Source organism: Hypanus sabinus, chromosome 20 (genome assembly GCF_030144855.1).
Source record: "Hypanus sabinus isolate sHypSab1 chromosome 20, sHypSab1.hap1, whole genome shotgun sequence".
NCBI lineage: Eukaryota > Metazoa > Chordata > Chondrichthyes > Myliobatiformes > Dasyatidae > Hypanus > Hypanus sabinus.
This window is the reverse complement of record NC_082725.1, coordinates 44438001-44457261: the sequence shown is the minus strand read 5'-3', so window position 1 is coordinate 44457261 and position 19261 is coordinate 44438001. Positions and strand designations below refer to the sequence as shown.

General features: G+C 43.3%; 1 long non-coding RNA gene across 3 annotated transcripts; it reads left to right on the top strand.

The window, feature by feature from the left end:
* The first annotated feature begins 6052 nt into the window (after window positions 1–6052).
* On the top strand, window positions 6053–15349 carry LOC132378688 (uncharacterized). 3 transcript variants are annotated; one of them, XR_009507157.1, is made up of 3 exons: window positions 6053–6439; window positions 7568–7817; window positions 14984–15349. It is a non-coding gene; the product is annotated as an uncharacterized LOC132378688 (long non-coding RNA). The 3 variants fall into 3 exon arrangements; XR_009507155.1 differs by lacking the exon at window positions 6053–6439 and adding an exon at window positions 6783–6883; XR_009507156.1 differs by lacking the exon at window positions 6053–6439 and adding an exon at window positions 6783–6883 and having other exon boundaries at window positions 7568–7861.
* Window positions 15350–19261: the final 3912 nt, after the last annotated feature.

The window sequence follows — 19261 nt, the reverse complement described above, 5'->3', positions numbered from 1 at the left end:
TGTGGGCGGGCTTTACAGTCGACCTCTCTCTCTCTTTCATTGTCCATCAGTTCAGTTCAGTGTCCTGCAGCGCCATGGCAGAGTGTTTCAAAAAAAGAAAATATAAAACATACTTCACCCCAGACTACACTAAAGTGTACTCCTGCCTAATAAGCGTCAAAAATAATGACAGTGTTGCTCGCCGCACTGTTTGCAATAGTGAGTTTTCTATTGCCCATGGTGGGTTAAATGATTCTAAAAGACATGTTGAGGTGAGTTTAACAGGTGCCATTTGTTCATTAGCATAGCTAACGTTTTTTAACCTAGCTGGCTAGCTGCTAAGGAGCTACTCTATTGATGTCCTACATGATGAGGCCAGACTCCCTGTAGACTTGCTTAAAGTTGTGGTAGAATAAAAACACGACTTCATGATAATATAATATTGTATAATATGTACATATTTTAACGTCACATTTTCTGCATATACCCAACTTGGTTTACAGATTAGACAAAATCACTAAAAAAGTATTACATACACCCTTGGAGGTCGACTGGTGGGGGGGTGGGATATGGGCTTGCGGGGGTGGGGGTGCTACCTCCCTGAAATGAGTTTTTGCAGGGTGGGATGTCTGCAAGAGGGTCAGATTACCAAAGTTTCACCGAAGTTGGAAACAGAGGCATGTAAACCTAGTTTGGTGGGGAGCTTTGGGGATCTAGGCACAGAAGCACAGGTTGGATACAGCTGGTAAATCTGTGCTGGGATTGCATTGCAAGATTAGCCTGCGATTGCTTTACTTGGAGCAGGGCAGATGCAGAGTTTCTGCTCCCACTGTCAGTCAAGCTTGTAGCCAGCACCATCAATACCGTAGCATGTGCGGTGTCCAGTTCAGAGGAAGTCAGCGCCTGGAACGGAGAGAAGCCAAGGCTCTGAAGAGGGAGGTGCTGGGTTGCTTTTGATCGTTGGTGGAAAACATTTCGACAGTTGTGGAAATTTGCTGTACGCCCCAGTGAGTCACAGCAAAAAGGTGGGCTGTACATTTTCCAGCAAACATGTCTTCTTGCAAGTTGTCCAGACAATTTGCCAAGTGCCTGGTTGGGCTGGAGATTAACTCCTACCTAGCATGAAGCTCCGAGGTGTGCAGGAAGTTTCAAGTAATGAGATTATCAAATCCCAATTCTCAGTAGCTGCACATCTAGCTCCACAAACTGCTTCCTGCAGCGTAATCCCATTCCTGGTTCAACTAAATATCTATCACTCTTAATTCCTGCATAGCCTTCAAATACTGCACCACACCCTCACGTATTTCAAACAATTCCAGGCTTCATACCTGTTGGCTATGCAGCCTTGTTAGGCTGATAACTTGGGCACACAGGAAATCACCAGCACCCTTCCTCTTGCCTTGCAGATGAATTTGTCAGTCAGTTGGTGCCAGCAGTAACAGACTGTGGGAGAGCAATCCTCGAACACCTCGAAGGAGGAAGCATTGGCCGCAGTGTGGAGCAATCAGCACAGTATTTGAGGCCAGCTCCAATCCAAATAGCAGTGCAGGCGACAGACTGCTTCTCAGATCCCACTTCCCCTTTATCCCAAAGCTCTTCTTCGGTACATTCCTAAGGGCAATAGGAATAGCTATGTGGGAGATCTCCAAGGCCAACCACATGGGGAAGCTGGTTCTTCACCAGAATAGTTCCCTGGAAAGTTGGACATAGACCCATTGCTTTCGGCATCCCCTAGTGGGGTGGTGCTTTAGGTCAGAGCTCCTTGTCCTGGGCTTTGGAATTTTTTTATTCCTTGCTATTCTGAAGGATCAAACAGATGGCACTCCACCTGAAGATGGGTGATCTTCAGCATAGCTCTGTTGAAGCAATCAACCCCTGATTTACTCACCAATAATCTGAAAATTATTGACAACGTTTCAGCTAAACGACAGCAAGCGCCCAACGTCCGCTGGATTATTTCAGTGAGCTTGTTCGGGCTGGGCAAGAATGGATATCACCAATTGCCCAATTGGTGAGCATATGTGACGCACATCACCAGATAAAGCATCAGACTTGCTAAATATGTGCAATCAACCAGGGATTGAAACCAGAAATCAATTTGTAGGCCTCCGTTAGTCTCGATAGACCATGGATTTGTGCCTTGGAAAGTTAGTCTCCCCTCTCCACGCCACCGATGGGCATTAGAACCCATACAGCTTGGCACTGGTGTCATCGCAGAGCAACGTGTGGTTAAGTGCCTTGCTCAAGGACACACACTCAAGGCTTGAACTAGCGACCTTCAGATAACTAGACGAACACCTTAACCACTTGGCCATGCGCCAACACTATACACAGAGTAGAGAGAAACTGATGCTACTATACGGACAAAAGTCACAGCTACACGTTCTCCCCCTCCCCCACACACATCTCGTATCTGGTGGCGAATCTGTGAGATTCATTGCCACAGCCGGCTGTGGAGGCCAAGTCTTTCGGTGTGTTTAAAGCCGAGGTTCATAGTTTCTGCATCAGTCAAGGCGTCACAGGTTACAGAGGAGAATAGGGTTGTGAGTGACGATGAATCAGCCATAATTGAAGGACAGCACAGACCCAATGGCCCAAATGGCCTAATTCCGCTCCTACCTCTTAAATCAAATATTTCTAACTGCATCTCATGAGCTTGGGGTTTTGGTTTTGAATTTTCCAATCCGATGTGTACCACTGATGTACCTAGGTCATCCAATCACTGATGATGGTCCTAATGCTTAATCCAAGTATCAATCAACCTTTCAATATATTCAATTGCTTTCTACTGTGGCTGTGATTCTGATAAGATAAAGGGAACATGGATTAAAAAAAATGCTCCTTAATTGATATTCTCATTCTCATGACCTTTATGTCTGTTGGCAGCTTTTATCAATTATAAACATAAAACATTGCAGGGTAAAAAAAAATGGCATTCTCTTAAATGTGTCGTGATAATTTAAAAATAAACTTCCACAAGCGTCACTATTTTAGCTAAGTATTCTATTTCCATAGAATGCCTTCATTCGTCAGCATTTAGAGAATGTGATTATGAGCCCTCGCTGTTTTAATATCTCCAAGGTAGAGCAATACACAGTTCTATGAATCTTTCTGATAAAGAAGAATAAAGACCAAACCTCATCCTAGTTTCAAGCATTTGATATCCTTTTGGGAACAAAGCCTCAGTGTATTTTCAGCTAATCTTACAGGGACGTTGATATCAATGTTCACTCCCACAGGGTGCAACTCCAAACCAGATTCTGACTTAGCCAAGCATCAAATAACATCTCAGAAGTTCTGCATTTTAAATTACGATGATAATTCTCCTTTCCTATACTGGTAAAAACTTGACGTGTTCAAATTTATGTTCATACACCTTGATAAAAAAGCTCGGTCAATGATTAATAATTTATTTTCCTACTTTCCATATGATTAATCATTAAAACTAGGCTTTAACCTGTAAAAACTGAAAATACACCAGTGAACTCTGACTTGGGGGGGAAAAAAGATATATCTTTTACAAATCAAAACACGATGTCAGTAATAAATGTGAACAGTACAAAAATTTGTTTTCATTTCATTTATTTTAAGAATGACACTCATTATTAATCTTGTTTGTAGAATGTCAGAATGAATAGTGTGACAGTGGGGATCAAACAGATGGTGGTAAACCTCAATAATCTTTGTTCCTTACCATTGGAACCGTTTAGATGTGTTTGATAGAGACCAAAAGTTGACAAGTCATTTGTCTGAAGTTTCTTCTGATAGCTGAAAATGCCCCCTCTTGATGAACATTAATAGAAACATCCCTAAACTGAATAAAGTGTTTAAAATGAAATATTCACATCCTATCTAATTGATAATACATTTCTTTGGAAGCAGGTATGGGAATTATGACATGAAAATCAAACTTCATGGTCAGACTGCACAAAAGCTGAGTGCTGATCACTGCAACTGATCATTTCTTTAGCTGGACTCGCACTGTAAATCCAGTGATGGAGACCTTTGGGAATCGTGGTTCTACAAACACCTGCTCTTCTCAAACATGCAAAGTTTGCCCATTGCTATAAATCAGCATACTCGTACTTCACTGCAAAAAATATCTATTATATTGACCTTTGAATGAACCTCCTCCTTCTCCTTCCATCTGTCTAGACATCTTTCCATGAGATCAGCCCTCCCTATACCTGTCACATAGACTTTAGGGTTGATATGTTCAATAAATTTTGTATTGTTTTTTGGGAAGTCTTCCCTTCATTTATGAATAGGGTTAGGAATGGAAAACCAAACGGCTTTGATTCTCCAAAGTGGTTTTGAAAATATGGAGAACCCCGCGACCCCGGGCTAGTGGGAGCAGAACACCATTGATCACTGGCTCTGACAGAATGTATCTAACATCACTGTGTTCTCCCTTCTTTTGCCAAGCCCATTTTCTTTCCAATTAGCTAACTTATTAAAAAGTGAAGCCCTACCCAAAAATTAAAAGCATCATAACTTTACAATTAGTCATTGGGGCTGAATTCCGAACAATAAGTAATATATATACCGGGCAGGTCTGTGAAGAGAGCAACATGATTAGACTGAGTTTGGTGACCTTACATGAAAAGACTTCAATCTGAAATATCTGCTTTTATTTCTTTATCCACAGATCTGCCTGTCATGCTGAGAATTTCCAGCATTTTCTGTTTGTTATTTCAGATTTCAAGCATTGGCGGTGCAGTATACCGCTTTTATATAACTTGGGATTAGCCATTTGATACGTGATCGCAAACATTGTTACTTCAGTAACAGGGCTGATGTGTACTGTACTTTCTTGGGATGTGCTAATTTCACACATTTATTTGGCAATTTGGGTTGTCAAACAGCTCTCTGAGTTTGATCCAAACAGGTAAAATGCTTCCATTTTAGGCAATGGTTTGAATTTCTACATGCTTGCTAGTTAAAATTGAACTGGAAGACTTATATGATGTTTGAAACAGACTAGACGGAAATCTCATTATTGGCCAGGCACCAAATACCATAAAGGAGCCGGCATTTGGCGTTCTTGTTTCTTTGCCATTAAGAATTTAGAGATTGTAATTGCAAAAAGAAAATCACCCACGCTTAAGATATATGAGAACAATAACAGCTGACATGGTGTTGGTCAATTAATTTTGTACGATTCACAATAACTAGAGGTATTCGCTGCCAAGTCTGCATCTGTTTTCCCTGCTAACTATATGTGGTAAAACTTTCTTTGTTCTTTGGCATTTATCTGGGATACAAAAGAATGGAAGTGATGTTAACGTTATACAAAGCTCTGGTTAGACACAGTAAGGACTAGGAAGGATACACTAGCGGAGGTGCAAAAACAGTATAACCTAAAGACTTGCTTTGGGGACCCGCAGATTTTCTTGAATGCAAGATACTAAGAGCTTATTTAATTAGCTGAAGATCATTGAATGAGTTGAGGAATCAATGTGAAACTAATTTCTGTAATTGAGGAGTCCAAATAAGAGAGCGGGGACATTCAGGGACAACATCAAGAAGATTTCAGATACACAGATGATACTGGGAGTCATAAAATCATTCACTCCAAATCAAATGAAACTAGGACAATTGAATATTTCAAAATTAAGACTGTTAGATGTTTGTTGGATGGCTGACAAAGGGATCTTACACATATCAGCCGTGATCTAACTAAATGGCTGGACTCCAGTTGCAATGTTCTCATGTTTGTTGGCTGCGCAGTTACTTTTGTTTCTCTTAAGTTTTGTTTCTCTGTCACAAAGTGAGCATCCTGTGAGATGTCAAGCAACAACTCATTTTCTGACTACCCCCCAGATCTGAGTCCTCTTCCGTTTTTCAAATGTTTGCAGTTCTAATGCAGCTAGACGGAGAGAGTGCAGAATGTGCCAGGTAACTTCCAACAAGAGAAACTCTAACCATCTAGCCCTGACATTCCCTGTATCACAATTACAAGGTCGCAAACATTAGTGTCATGTCAACACCATTGCTCAAATACTCATCTAGACTGGCCATATTAATATAGTGACCACAAAAATAGGCTAGAGACTGGGTAAACTGTGGCAAGTGCTCCCTTCCTGACACCAAATGAACTTCCTCCCATAAACATTTGAGCACCACCCTCTTCAGCTTCTCCTCTTGAAAGTCTGACAACCCTGATCTGAAACAATCACTGGATTTATCCTGCAAACTCCCTGCAACAATAGCCCCGAGGGAATACCTTCTCCAGCACTGCAGTGGTTCAAGAATATGGCTGACTACAACCTTCTTAAAGGCAACAGGCAATAAATACTATGCTTGCCAGCAATGAGTTCTGAATTTGGCCCCTTACTCTCTGTTCCACTGTCTTTTGGAGATGTGTTACTTGCAGGCTCGGACGGTTAAGTGGTCACAAACACTTTAGGAACCACAAAAGCATGCAGCTAGAGGGAGTCGCCTCTGAATGAGCTAACAGGTGTGTATCACTGTTTTCTTGGTTCCTGTTGTTGTGTGGGTTTCATTGAAGTGGGTCCCGATGGTTTCAGAGTACGGCTGTGCCTGACAGGAGTTGCTCAATGCTGCCCATTGTTAATATCAGTTTCACAGAGTTATAAATACATTGTGTTTGCAGGTTCCTTTCCTGTTGATTTTGTTTAGCAGCATTCTCAGGATTCTTTTGTGTCCCCTTTCCCAGGAGAGGTTAGAATTAATAGTTGTTTACATTAACAAGAGGCCCTTTATGCTTGGTTTAAAAAAGTCATGATTGTAAACTTTAAGGCAATGCTGTACAAGGTCACATTCACAAATTACAAGACTAAGTACTTAATGAAGTCAAATATAAAGGAAGTCAAGATGAAAGGATTTGTTGGACCATCGTTCGGCCTTGGGTGTAGAAACTGTACTTAAAGACCCTGATGTGGTAAATTTCTTATCATCTTCAGCAGCAAATTTAAGCAAAGACCTAAACTTGGAAGGTGGACAGTGTTTTCTAAGTGGGTGAGGCTGGAGTTTACATTGCACACAGTAGACAGTGAGATAAGGGACCGGTTCTATTTTTGGTGATGTGTATTGGGGACAGATATTACAGAGCGTTACATTAGAAAGATCAGTGAAGGTGCAGACTTTTCAGAGTGTGTCTGTGCTTTACACAAGCCTCCTCCCGTCCTTCATTTTTTCTCCCTATGTTTCAAATTCCCCTCAAATTCATCAGTGCAGTTTCCCTCATGCGTAGTTTGTGGTAGCAAGATTTATTTTCCCATCTCTGCTGTCTGTCGGGGTGAGAATTTTACCGTGAATGGGGTGACTGAAGGTTGGCTGGGTGGATCGTGTGTATGGAGTATTGTATGTCCCTTTCCTGCTTTCCATTCATCCACGTGAACTGTTTGGTGCTTCCTCATCTGTGCTTTGAGTTGCCTTGGACCAGAGCTTCTTTGAGAAGAGACTGTTTCAATTTCTCAACAAGGCTTTGAAAACATCCACAAGGCATTCCTCTGTCCTGGAAATCACTTGATAAGATGGATCTTGAGATACAATCCTTGATTTTTTAAAAATATAATGTACATTTAATATACTTTATATAACCGTGAGATTTATCTCCTTCCAGGGAGCCATGAAACAAAGAAACCCAATGGAGCCCATTTAGACAAAAGAAGATTGTTGAACACCCAATGTGCAGAGGCAGGCAAATCAAGCTGTGCAAACAATAAAAGTAAGCAAACAGCATTCAGAACTGAAGTTCGCGGAAGTGAGTCCACAGCCAATTCAGAAGGCCGTTAGTTGCAGGCCTCAGCCTCAGTTCGGTGCAGAGACGAGTAAGGAGTGGAGCAGCGAGCTGAAGTCCAGAGCAGAGACAGGTAAACATCCCAGAGCAGCGAGCTGAAGTCCAGTGCAGAGACAGGTAAACATCCCAGAGCAGTGAGCTGAACCAGACCGGTCTCGCCTCCGACACCCTGATCTTCTCAATCCATTTAAATAGTCCGAACTACAGGTCCTTGCTCTTGGACCAGGGCCCTGCCACTTTGCTGTGCTCCTGGGCCTGAGACCCACCCCGATTCGGCCTGTACCTGACCTTTGAAACAGAGCTCGTGCTTAAATCGATCAAACCTCGATCCTTCCTTGTTCTCGGCCCTGGGCTCTGCCTCGACTCTGTCTTGCCTCCTCTTGATTCACCTCGGTTCTGCTGCTTCAAGTTTCCTCCAAGTCCATTCCAGCAATGGCTGTATATTGGCTCATTCCCTGCCGCCTCGATTCGACCTGTACGTGCTTCGCTGCCTCAATTCGGCCTGTACACGCTTTGCTGCCTCGATTCGACCTGTACGTGCTTCGCTGCCTCAATTCGGCCTGTACACGCTTTGCTGCCTCGATTCGACCTGTACGTGCTTCGCTGCCTCAATTCGGCCTGTACACGCTTTGCTGCCTCGATTCGACCTGTACGTGCTTCGCTGCCTCGGTTCGGCCTGTACACGCTTCGCTGCCTCGATTCGCCCTGTACGTGCTTCGCTGCCTCGATTCGGTCTGTACACGCTTCGCTGTCTCGATTCGGCCTGTACGTGCTTCGCTGCCTCGATTCGGCCTGTACACGCTTCGCTGTCTCGATTCGGCCTGTATGTGCTTCGCTGCCTCGATTCGGCCTGTACACACTTCGCTGTCTCGATTCGGCCTGTATGTGCTTCGCTGCCTCGATTCCGCCTGTACGTGCTTCGCTGTCTCGATTCAGCCTGTACGTGCTTCGCTGCCTCGATTCGACCTGTACGTGCTTCGCTGCCTCGATTCGGCCTGTACACGCTTCACTGCCTCGATTCCGCCTGTACGTGCTTCACTGCCTCGATTCGGCCTGTACACGCTTCACTGCCTCGATTCGGCCTGTACACGCTTCACTGCCTCGATTCGCCCTGTACGTGCTTCGCTGCCTCGATTCGACTTGTACACGCTTCGCTGCCTCGATTCGGCCTGTACACGCTTCGCTGCCTCGATTCGACCTGTACGTGCTTCGCTGCCTCAATTCGGCCTGTACACGCTTCACTGCCTCGATTCGCCCTGTACGTGCTTCGCTGCCTCGATTCGGCCTGTACACGCTTCACTGCCTCGATTCGCCCTGTACGTGCTTCGCTGCCTCGATTCGGCCTGTACGTGCTTCACTGCCTCGATTCGCCCTGTACGTGCTTCGCTGCCTCGATTCGACTTGTACACGCTTCGCTGCCTCGATTCGGCCTGTACGTGCTTCGCTGCCTCGATTCGACTTGTACACGCTTCGCTGCCTCGATTCGGCCTGTACACGCTTCGCTGCCTCGATTCGACTTGTACACGCTTCGCTGCCTCGATTCGGCCTGTACACGCTTCGCTGCCTCGATTCGGCCTGTACACGCTTCGCTGCCTCGATTCGACCTGTACGTGCTTCGCTGCCTCAATTCGGCCTGTACGTGCTTCGCTGCCTCAATTCGGCCTGTACGTGCTTTGCTGCCTCGATTCGGCCTGTACTTGCTTCGCTGCCTCGATTTGACCTGTACACGCTTTGCTGCCTCGATTCGGCCTGTACACGCTTTGCTGCCTCGATTCGACCTGTACGTGCTTTGCTGCCTCGATTCGGCCTGTACTTGCTTCGCTGCCTCGATTCGGCCTGTACACGCTTCGCTGCCTCGATTCGACCTGTACACGCTTTGCTGCCTCGATTCGGCCTGTACACGCTTTGCTGAGCCATCTGCACCTGTGAGGCTTTAGTTCACACCACAAAAATGTCTGGCTGTACAAGCGGTTCAGAACCTCAACTCCAACAGGCAAGTGACAGTCTATAGTCTGTAGTGATCATTCACCAGAAAAAAAATATGATTAATAAACCACTTAATTATTTTCTTTGTTTTGTTTGTCACCAGCAAGTAGACACTGAGCTTCAGTAGCACCATCTTAAACCAGAAGTGTCGCATGAGGGTGATAATGGAAGCTTTTGAAGGTGGATATAGAAGGATGTGCAGAGGTGGTAATAACTGTAATGAGTAATTCACACGGCAATCAAAAGGAAAACCATTCCTTCAAAATCTCTGGTTATTTTGAAGAGCTTTTGGAAAGAGTAGTCAATGCTAACATAGGAGATGTAATTTATCTACATTTTCTACGATACGCTTGATAGATGATGATTGAATGAGGTCAGAGAATGAGCTTTCAGAAAAAGTGTGGAATGGGCTGATATTTGACTTCAAGATAAAAAGCAGAGAGTGGAAGAGGAGTAAAGGATATCTATTCATAACGGAAGAAGGAGGTTAGTGGTTTCCGACAAAATCAGTGCTGGGGCCCCTTCTCAATTCACATCAATATTTAGACTTCTGAATCACGTTTGGCTCAGACATGATTGCAAACAGTGCCAGACTGGAAGGGAATCAGGTAGTCAGAATGGAGCTGGACTTGGAACCAAGTAGAGGATCTATCATATAGAGCCAGGGAAAGGTCAAATAATAGAGAGGTATGACACTTTGGTAGGTGGAATAGGGTGGTCACGTTAACTAGAAGACACAGTCCAGGAAGGGCAGAGGAGTGAAAGGCTGAGAAAGTGCCAGTACAATAATCACTAAGTTTTAGTAAAAACGGCAAATCACAAAGAAGGTAAAATCAAGCACAAGTACGCAGTGCGAGAAGGACAGAATTAAAATCTAGGTAATTTATGCAAAACTTTGGTTTGACTGCGCTTAAAAAGCAATGCAGGTGGGAGAGAATTGCAGAAAGAAATCAGAAACATGAGGGTGTACAAATTAGGAAATAATGACAGATCAGATTCCCTTTCCCATTCCCCGTTATTTCCCCATATCTTATTTTCACTCAAGTGAATACAAATTCTCTCCTGATATCTTTCTGCCGCCCACCTACAACGGGGCAATTTTACAGTCAATTTGAACCGGCGCACCCTGGTGACGTGCGAGGTGACCTGTGTATTGGTGCATTTGCGGGGAGGGCTTGCAAGTTCCACATGGCGGGCTCCTGACGTTGGGTTTGCAGCAGAAGCATTACTGCCATGCGAGTATGCTAGACCTCCCTTGGGCCTAGTTCTCTTCATGCAACAGGAATAATTTTTAAATGATTCATGTTTTGTGGCTGGTAACAGATGTGAAAGAATTCTCTGAAAAACTGTGGGATTTTCATCTAGCCCATCTCCTTTAGTTATTAACCAGAGAATATTTGGCCGAACAAAATAAATGTTAGTCAATATTTTCTCATTTTTGAAATTTATATGTAAGATAATGAATACAATCTCAGCTGCAGAAAAGGTGGACGCCATGGAGGAATTGCCTATGGAGTCTCTGTGGGTGGAGGTTAGGAACAGGAAGGGGTCAATAACTTTACTGGATGTTTTTTATAGGCCGCCTAATAGTAAAAGGGATATCGAGGAGCAGATAGGGAAACAGCTCCTGGACAGGTGTAATAATAACAAAGTTGTTGTAATGGGAGGTTTTAATTTCCCAAATATTGATTGGCATCTCCCTAGAATAAGAGGTTTAGATAGGGTGGAGTTTGTTAGCTGTGTTCAGGAATGTTTCTTGACACAATATGTAGATAAGCCTACAAGAGGAAAGGCTGTACTTGATTTGGTATTGGGAAATGAACCTGTTCAGGTGTCAGATCTCTCAGTGGGAGAGTATTTTGGAGATAGTGATCATAATTCTATCTACTTTACAACAGCATTGGAGAGGGATAGGAACAGACAAGTTAGAAAAGCACTTAATGGAGTAAGGTGAATTATGAGGCTATCAGGCAGGAAATTGGAGGCTTAATTTGGAAGCGGATGTTCTCAGGGAAAAGTAATGTGGCAAATATTCAGGGGATATTTGTGTAGAGCCCTGTATAGGTACGTTCTAATGAGACTGGGAAGTTATAGTTAAGTACAGGAACCGTGGTGTACAAAGGCTGTAATAAGTCTAGTCAAGAGGAAAAGAAAAACTTACAAATGGTTCAGAGATCTAGGTAATGTTAGAGATCTAGAAGATTGTAAGGCTACTAGGAAGGAGCTTAAGAAGGAAATTAGGAGAGCCAGAAGGGGCCATGAGAAGGCTTTGGTGTGCAGGATTAAGGAAAAGACCAAGGCATTCTACAAGTATCTGAAAAGCAAGAGGATAAGACGTGAAAGAATAGGACCTATCAAATGTGACAATGGGAAAGTGTATATGGAACTGGAGGAAATAGCAGAGGTACTTAATGAATACTTTACTTAAATATTTACTGTGGAAAAGGATCTTGGTGATTGTAGTGATGACTTGCAGCAGACTGAAAAGCTTGAGCATGTAGCTATTAAGAAAGAGGATGTGCTGGAGCTTTTGGAAAGCATCAAGTTGGATAAATTACCAGGACCAGATGAGATGTACCCCAGGCTACTGTGGGAGGTGAGGGAGGAGATTGCTGAGTCTCTGGCGATGAACTTTGCATCATCAATGGGGACGGGAGAGTTTCCAGAGTATTGGAGGGTTGCGGATGTTGGTCCTTTATTCAAGAAAGGGAGTAGAGATAGCCCAGGAAATTATAGACCAGTGAGTCTTACCTCAGTGGTTGGTGAGTTGATGGAGAAGATCCTGAGAGGCAGGAGTTATGAACATTTGGAGAGGTATAATATGATTAGGAATAGTCAGTATGACTTTGTAAAGGGCAGGACATGCATTACGAGCCAAATTGAAATTTTTGAGGATGTGACTAAACACATTGATGAAGGAAGAGCAGGAGTTGTAGTGTATATGGATTTCAGCAAGGCATTTGATAAGGTACCCCATGCAAGGCTTATTGAGAAAGTAAGAAGGCATGGGATCCAAGGTGACATTGCTTTGTGGATCCAGAACTGGCTTGCCCACAGAAGGCAAAGAGTGGTTGTAGATGGCTCATATTCTGCATGGAGGTCAGTAACCAGTGGAGTGCCTCAGGAATCTGTTCTGGGACCCCTACTCTTCGTGATTTTTATAAATGACCTGGATGAGAAAGTGGAGGGATAGGTTAGTAAGTTTGCTGATGACACAAAGGTTGGGCTGTCAAGGTTACAGCGGGACATTGATAGGATGTAAAACTGGGCTGAGAAGTAACAGATGGAGTTCAACCCAGGTAAGTGTGAAGTGGTTCATTTTGGTAGGCCAAATAAGATGACAGAATATAGTATTAATGGTAAGACTTTTGGCAGTGTGGAGGATCAGAGAGATCGTGGGGTCCAAGACCATAGGACACTCAAAGCAGCTGCACAGGTTGACTCTGTGATTAAGAAGGCGTATGGTGTATTGGCCTTCATCAATCATGGAATTGAATTTAGGAGCTAAGAGATAATGTTGCAGCTATATAGGACCCTGGTCAGACCCCACTTGGAGAACTGTGCTCAGTTGTGGTTGCCTCACTACAGGAAGGATGTGGAAATCATAGAAAGGGTGCAGAGGAGATTTACAAGGATGTTGCCTGGATTGGGGAGCATGCCTTATGAGAATAGGTTGAGTGAACTCAGCCTTTTCTCCTTGGAGCAAAGGAGGATGAGAGGTGAACTGATAGAGGTGTACAAGATGATGAGAGGCATTGATTGTGTGAATAGTCAGAGGCTTTTTCCCTGGGCTGAAATGGTTTCCACAAGAGGATACAGGTTTAAGGTGCTAGGGAGTAGGTACAGAGGAGATGTCAGGGGTAAGTTTTTAACTCAGAGAGTGGCGAGTGCGTGGAATGGGCTGCTAGCAACAGTGGTGGAGGCGGATATGATAGGGTCTTTTAAGAGACTTTTAGATAGGTACATGGAGCTTGGTAAAATTAAGGGTTATAGGTAAGCCTAGTAATTTCTAAGCTAGGGACGTGTTCAGTACAACTTCGTGGGCCGAAGGCCTGTATTGTGCTGCAGGTTGTCTATGTTTCTACGTTTCTACAAAATTGAGCTTCAGTTGTCCAGATCCTTCATCAGAGCCCATCTGGGATATTGTGTTCAGTTTTAAACACCAAGTGGGAGTAAAGACATATTGGTGAATGGAGAAGGTGCAGAGTGTAGATACAATGGATACAGCGTGAAGATACAATGGACACAGAGTGAAGATTCAATAGACAAAGAGTGAAGATTCAATCAACAGAGTGAAGAAGAGTGAATAGTGAGTGAAGAAAAAATGGACACAGATTGAAGATACAATGGGAGTAAATATATAATACATACAGAGAGAAGATACAATGGACACAGAGTTAATAGACTTTTCATAGTTTATAATGTTATACTCTGAGGACTGATTGGAATTACTCAAGTTTAGTAACTGGAAAGCAATCATGTTTTTAAAAAATGTAGAAAGATTAACTAGGGCAGATGCAGATAAACAACTTCCTCTTGGGAGAATCAAATCAAGGGGCCTGACCTGAGAGCTTGGAGAAATTCAGAACCAATTCTTCAAATAAAAGGCAACTGGAATTCACTCCCTCGTAAAGTTGTGGATCCAGATTTCTCAAATCAGTCAGTTTTACTTTTAGATAAGAAGGTAACTACTTGAAACTAGGGAGGTAAATTGAGTTTAGCTATGCTCTAATTGCATATAAACAACAGACCAGATGGATTAAGTAACCTATTTCTAAGGTAAATCCTTAGATGTTGGACTAAGCCCCCTGCCTTTCTTCTGTAAACACCTCTACGCCTTGTCCTTGCTGCCCTACCTTCACACATATCTGCTTTGTCTATGCTGTACATTTTGCTTTCTCTTCTGTCTTCTCATGTCCCATTATCCCTTAGTGAGTTATCAACCAGGCTGCCATTTCACTTTTCCATTGTTTGCAATGTTTAATTGTTAGCACACTTACACCATGGCTTCAGATTTATCCAATAGCTAAGCAGCTGCCGAGACAGTGACCAGCCAACTGGTCTAGACAAGCTCCATGAGGCAGCCACTATAAATGCATCCAGATGTGGCACCCCCAGCTTGTCCTTCGAGTAAACATCTGGCAGAGAATATTGCTGAAAATAATGAAAAGGAGGAAGGAATGTGATACATCTGTTGAATAGCTAAATCACACTACCTTCATTTCTTCATTCCTGTCGCATTTTTTACTGCAGATCTCATGACCTGATTGGCAATGCTGCTGGAGCAAGATGTGCTGCTTCAACAGAGGAAGAAATAAAATTGGCTGAGAAGCAGGAAAGCAACATAGTGCTGTGTTTTGTGAAATACGGCAGCAACTCTAGATCATCAAGGCCAACGTCTAATGTATGATTTAATTAGCCCTACTCCCATGTTATTGACCCACTGTTTTGAAAATTGCTCCTTTTCAAGTACGTATGTAACTATAAAGCTATGATTGAATCTTCTTTTGCCAACTCAGCTAATACATATAAAAATACCACATTTTCCCCCGGCTCTTTTAAAACCATGGTGCTGGTCTTTGACCCTTTTGCCAGTGGAAATATACGATATTTATTGAAATCAAACACAAAAGTCTTGTCTGAATGTTTTGATGATTTTGATGAAGAAAAGCATTCACTGAGACTTCATGGCTAAGGTTATTTTGTCGGTGACGACCAGAGGAAATTATGTCTCATTCATTTCCCACTTCCCCCAGCCAACCCTCTGCTTTTATGTCAAGTGAATGCAATGGGAGTGGCTTTCCAGGTGCTGTCAAAATCTTGATGAGACTTAAATAAGGTTAGACTTTCAGTAACTAACCCAATGGCAATGATGCTTAAAATGTGTGTTTGGCCTTGAATAATGCAATCACATATCACCTGAAAATGTATCTGTACCTCTGAATCAGACTCAAGACTTGAAATCTCATTCCTGAAATATTCATGCAAGCCAGGAATTTCTTTGCACCCTGGTGGATATGACAATAAACTAGTCTGGATCTGAATCTGACCTACAAAGCCTAGTCTAACACTGGGGCATTACAAAGAAATTGCCCCACTGTTAGAGGTTTCAAGCTGAGATCACATCTGTCCTCTCGGCTAGTGCTATGACAAAGAAAAGTCAGGGACAGGTGTAGAAAATTATAAATGCGCAGAAGTTTGCAGATGCTGGAAATCCAAAGCAATACATGCAAAATGTCCTGAAGCAGTAGTCTTGGCCTGAAATGCTAACTGTTTATTCATTTCCATAGATGCTGCCTGACTTGCTGACTTCCAGCAGTTTGTGTGTGTTGACGGGTGAAGCAGATCCCTTTGCACTAGGACAAAGAAAGACAAGGGACATGTTCCTGATGTCCTGGTCAACTGTTAGCTCTCAGCAATGGATCTTTGTGCCATTTGCCTCATAGTTATTAGAGGCATCTTGCTGTCCACATGTTGGATGATACCACATGAATACTTCATTGAATGTGTATACATTATAAAAGTTGGAATGAAAACGAAAAATCCACATCTGTTGTTTAATTCACTTGCAGATTGCTGAAGATTTAGTTGCTGGTGATCATTTAAGTTCCTGGGACTGTCAGCTTATATTCAGATCAGAGAACCAGTTCCTCCATTCAAATCCCTGCTTCAGCAAAACTCTATCGATCACTGATCTACGATGGCCAGCTGAATAAACAGCTACTGACTGTTAAGTGAAGGAGTTTCAAGCACCACCATCCTGGCAGGGAAAGTACTTTCCAACATTCTGATGCATCCCACTGCATTAATTCCAAGATCATTATATCCTTCCTCTGGAACGGAGCCTGTAACTGGACACAGTGACCCAGGGTGTGGCCTGACAGCACAACTGTAGCAGAGCTTCCTCGCCTTCTGGACCTTTAGTTTCTGGAGTTAATGGCCCTCTTCTGCCAGAAGGAATTCTGTATATTTGGTTACAGTGCAGAATTAAGCTGAATGGCCCTTATATGGAACTGCCCAGCCATCACATTGTCATGCCTGATGCTGGATAGATCGATATTAGCTCAAGGTGCTCGGGTTCGGATGAGTTTGCTATCGTAGTGACCAGGGTGCAGTGAAATTCTGAGCTGGCATGATGCTCACAGAGTGGAGAGTATGCTAGGCTTGTGTAGTAGGGTGCAATCATGTGCCAACTATAAAGACAACGATGAGAACAAAATAACAGAGCGGTGCAAAGACAGTAGTGCAGTCTGGAAGTAAAGGCAAAAGTGACAATAGCAAAACAATTGACATGGCAACACGTCTGTATTAGGATAAGTGGTGACACAGTAATGAAGGTGACGTTAATCTTACCATCTCCCAAGTCTGTGCAGCTCCCTCCTGTCTGAGCAATGACCCATTAGAGCAGGGGTTCCTGACCTCTCTTATGCCACGGGCCCCTACCACCAATGGGGGAGTCTCTGAACCCCAGTTTGGGAACCCCTCCACGATAACCTGTAAACCTGTCTACTTCCTGTTTATAGCAGCAGACCACAAACTCTTCTTCTTCTCGGGCCCTTAGCTCCAAGTGGAGCTAGGCCATCGACAAACTCCCGTCTCCATTGTCCAAAGTCAAAGTTCGTCAATGTTTCTATAATCCGTCGTATCCACTGCGCGGGGGACTGGTCTAATAGCTTCACAGAGCCCTGTTGGCCGGCTTTAACCGTTTCCACCTCACATGACGTGGACTTTGAGAGGCAGCAGACAATGAATTCTGCCACTGAGAGAGCTGCTTGCTTCTGCAGCCTTACAGCAGTGTGAAGAAGCTGTTCTTAACTCTGGGCAGCTTCCCGTATCTTCTCACAGAAGGTAGAAAAGAGAAAAAGGAAATGGCCAAGGTGGCATGCATCCTTCACAACATTATTAGCCTTCCTAAACCAACGTACCATGAAGATAGACTGGATAGCAAAGCAGCATGAAGAGGAGGCAAATCGCATGAATGCATTTCAAAGGAAGACACTGAGGAGGAACCATATGCTGCTGAATGCCTGCATGGAACTTTGGACTTAATGGATCAAGCAGCCTATTCTGAAAAGCATTATTTTGCTGCAGTCCAACCCATCTCACCATTGCCCACTCCCATTCTCTCCATCCTGCCGCATCTTGAAAACAGCCAATGAATGCCAGACCTCCTGTTTTGTTTCCTTGCTTTGATTTTCTTTCTTTGCTGGCAGAAAGGGCATTAGTATTCCCACCAACATGCAGTGAGCAGAGTTACCCCTGGAAGACACCTCTTTACAGAAAGCAAAGAACAAGAGTGCATGGCCTTTTATCTAAAGTTTATGAAGAAAATTGGCCAGAGACCATGAAGTTCTTTAACAGTAGCAACTTTTTAATCAGTGAGAGGCCTTGAGCCTAATTGCATGAGAAGCATGTTACTTTCATCCTGAGTCAGCGTACAATTGCTCAGTTTATATTAAGCTTGTAATCTTATTTGTCTGGACAATTTTCACATCAATACAACAAAAGGAAATGTGACATGAAAAATACTGGGAGATGAACACAGCTCTGCCTAACTCACAGAAACCAATCCGTGGTTAGAATTGGTGTTTGCCAATAGAAGAGAATGGGCTCACAGCCAATCAGCACCCAGTTCACACCAGCCCTGTTTCCCCATCTGCCTGTTCCAGAGCTAACGGGCAAAAAGACGGGGAAGGAACCTTCTCCAGTGGGTGAGACTCTTACACGGACACATTTACAATTTCTAAGCATGGATCTCTTTCAAGGATTGCGTCAACAGAGCTCAGCAATGGAATGGAGATAGATCTTAACAACAGATTTCAGTAAAGAAAACTAAAAGGAAAATTCAGAAGGTTTCTGAATTATCACTAAAAATATAATCATTAAAATGTACCAGCTCCTCAAATGTGATGCCTATCTTGGCTCCTACAATTATACACTTTAACCTGGTGTTGAAGTATTAGTCCCCTGAAAGAAATGAGAATATGAGCAGTGGAAGTCCTGGTGGGAAAAGGAAATATCTGTTTAATAGTTGCCCATTGAGGCTGAGAGAATGAGATGCATAGACCAGAGATGAAATTGCTCTGAACTCAAAGTTTAAAATCCAAATTTATTAGCAAAGTACATAGACAGTTTAAATGACTCAGCATGGACTAGATGGGCTGAAGGGCCTGTTTCTCTCTGATTCTATATATGTCATCATATACATGTAGGTCCCCTTGAGATTCATTTTCTTGCAGGCACTTACAGGGAAATAAAGAAATACAGCAGAATTTATGAAAAGCTACATCCTTCCAAAAAGAATTCAGAAATGCTTCTGAAAATAATTTGGAAACAGTCAACAATCACCCTCCCCACAAACACTGTGATGACAATAGCCAGCAAGCTATTCAGGATCCCAGTGTGATCAGAACACGCAGCCTTCGGATCTGGAACGAGACCCACCACCGTTGCCCCACAAAATCACATAATGCGCAAGTTTCAATGTGTCTCCAGAATTTGTTTCAAAAGCATCTGCTCCTGCACACATTT